The sequence below is a fragment of the Triticum dicoccoides genome, chromosome 2A, assembly GCF_002162155.2.
Source record: "Triticum dicoccoides isolate Atlit2015 ecotype Zavitan chromosome 2A, WEW_v2.0, whole genome shotgun sequence".
NCBI classification, from domain to species: Eukaryota; Viridiplantae; Streptophyta; class Magnoliopsida; order Poales; family Poaceae; genus Triticum; species Triticum dicoccoides.
Window position 1 is genome coordinate 148325069 of NC_041382.1, and position 3192 is coordinate 148328260.

The following is a 3192-nucleotide window of genomic DNA, read 5'->3' on the forward strand; positions in this document are numbered from 1 at the left end:
CGCCGAGGCCCCCACATCCGCTTCCGAGGACCGTGGATACAGCTCGCAGCGTCACGCTAGCGAGGTAAGCTATTTTCACCTTTTACAGGATGTTAAGTTTTTTCATAGTTTGACTCTATGCGGGATCTAAACTCCCTTACCTTTGACAGGCTTGGCGGGCGAAGTCCGGATCGATTAACTGTCTGGCTCCCTTGCCCGAAGACCCAGCCCCTGCTCTCCTAGTGAAGCTGCTGGTTCCGGCGCCTTATGTGGTGCCGGAGAAGAAGGCCAAGAAGAAGAAGGCCACGGGGACTCGAAAGAGTGCCCGTAATGTGGTGGTGTCGGACTCGTCATCTGACGAGTCCGAGACGCCCTCCTCCCGTGAAAACGAGGAGGAGGAAGGAGAAAACTCTCCCCCCCCAGCGGAGGGAGGAGAGAAGAGGAAGGCCGCCCCAACGGGGGAGGCTGAGGGGTCTAGGAAAAGGAAGACCCCTCCGCCGGACTACGCCCCCAACACCGAAGAGGGCAGAGAGGAGTGGCCAAACAGGGCCAAGCGTCCGGCGAAATCGTAAGTTCGAATATCAGAATAACTCATGATGTTCCTTTGTTGCATAGCTTTCCCTAATGTCGAATGTAATTATGCAGTCCGCCCCGGGCCGAACTCAACGAGTCGTCGAGCGGCTCCCTGGATTCATCGGACGTGAACTCAGTTCAGCCCGCTGTCTCCCCCCGCACTGCGGACAACGCCGAAGTGGCGTCGCGACGAGCTCCGGGGCAGGATGAGGTGGTCCTGGAGGAGCCGCAAGGCGACCTCCCGGACCCCAGGAGTAAAGGGGACAAGACCCTCCAGGGCTCCAAGTCCGGCTTTGTGCCGGACACCGCACCGGAATCTTCAACAGTTCCGGACCGCGGTAGGCGAACTCCTTCCAAGAGGAGCAAGCCTTCTGAGCCGGCGGCCTTCGTCCAACCGGAGGTGCCGGACAATCTGCTTGAGGTGCTTGACGGTGCCTCCATCGACGAGGAGCACCGTACTATTATGAGTACGGTGATCCAGAAGGTTCAGTCCGCCAAGAGCGGACTGACTGAAGCTTGCGCTAGCCTTCTAACAGGCTTTGAGGTAAGTAAAAATATATATAAATATTACCGCATAGACAATAGCCCCTGATGCTCTGTTTGGCGTTCGGAAAGAAAAGCCGAATAGAGGATCTATTAAATTTCGCAGGAGTCTAACAAAAAGAGTCAATATGCGTATGCAGGCTTCGCTGCTATCCACCGCCGCACTGACTGCAGAGGTGGGTGTCCTGAAGCAGGACCTCGAGCGGACCGAGCAAGAGCTCGGCCTTGCCAAGCGGCAGCTCGAGGATAAAGAAGGTAAGAAATACCTTACAGAAAAAGTGCCTATAGAGAGGCATGATTGCAAAAAATAACAGGATTGCACTGCTTATTATAGGGGCCACGACTGAGGTGGCTACCCTCAAGCAGGCGCTGTCCGAGGCCGAAAAGAAAACGGCCGCGGAGCGCACCGAGCGAGAGAAACTTGGGGCTCAGGTCGGGGAGGTGCAGCAAGAGCTTCAGGCTCTCATGAAAAAACATGAGAGTTTGGAGCTTGAGTCAAAGACCCAAGCGTCCGAGCTCGCGGCGGCCCTTGAGACTGCCAAGTCTGCCAAGGCCGAAGCCCAAAAGGCCCTCCAAGAGTTGGAGGAGATGAAGAAGATAGCAGCGGGTAAGGCATTCTTTATGCAAAGCAGAAATATAAAAGTGAACTACTTGTTACTTTACCCGAATCCGGAGTTCTCCAGGGGCATTCGCAGATCTTCCCCGCAGCATATCTGACGCCGCCGCATTCTACCGAGCTGAAGAGGGCAGCTCGATGGAGAAGGTGTTCTGGTCTCAGTATGCTGAGGCCGGACACCCTGTGCCCTTGAGTGACCAGCTGAAACAGCTGGTCGAGCTCCACAAGGCGGCCGAACAGGCCATGAAGGGCTTCATAGTTCGGCTGTGGCCCGGAGAGCCTGGGAGCTACTTCGGGCTGGTGCGGCGGCTGGTGGAGGCCTGTCCAAGGCTCGAGGTCATCAAGCGCTCCGTCTGCATTGAAGGTGCCCGTCGGGCCCTTGCCCGTGCAAAAGTGCACTGGGGTAAGCTGGACGGTGAGAAGCTTGTGAAGGACGGGCCGCCGCCGGGGAAGGAGCATCGCAAGCCCGAGAACTATTATAAGGATATTCTTGCGGGTGCCCGCCTTGTGGCGGATGAATGTACCAAGGATGTAATTTTTGAATAAACTCGCTCGTTTTTATCCTGTGCGCTGAAAACTTGTTCATAGGCGCTTAAGCAATGCTTGTTGAATTTAAAATATTATTTTCTGTCCGGCCGTTTATCAAAAAATTGAGAGATGGCCAGTCGTCGGCTTCTACCCCCATGCCACTAGTACTGGGGTGTTCGGGATAAACCTGAGCGCTCTTTTTCCCATAGTTGGGTCCTTCGAGGGAGGCGCTCAGCACAACGAACAAGGCAATCGGACTATAATGCTTGAACACTCTCACTTAGCCATAGAACTTTATAATTTTAAATTTTGGCGAAGCCCTTAATTCGGAAGACCGAGTTCGGGGCGCTATCCATGCCTTGGCCGGACAAATCCGGCTCCTTGCTCGAAGCGGCATAAGTCTTTAGGGACTCGAAAAACCTCTTGAACAGCGACCGGTCTCTCGCCTCATCATGACAGTCAGTTTTAGCTTTCTCCACTGAGGTGCTTAACCCAGCTCAACCGGGGCACAATCGCAGTGGTTCTCCTAGTGCTACCTTAGCCGATATAGCGGAATGTAAGGCACCAAAACATAGGAGCTGGGCAAACCCAACTATTGACCCAAATCATGATTCGGAGCCGATGCATATAGTGCTATAAGTTCGGGGTGCCGCACTTGTGAAAGTGTACGGACTTCTCACACCATATTAAAGGGTACTGAAGCCCCTGGCGTACTTGCCGTACCACAGTGTACGGGTGCAACATGTCATTTAATAAACATATATACGAAAAGAGGATAATGCAAAAAATAGACAAAAAGCTATGTATTGTTTATAGAGAGGCTATTTATCAAAGCCGAATGATACAAATAGTGCGGTAAGCAAAATATATTGGACTATTCAGTATGTCCTGACCAGGGGCAGGCCGCGAAATTGTAATTAAAACAGGCATACCGCTCGTAACAGAGACCACCT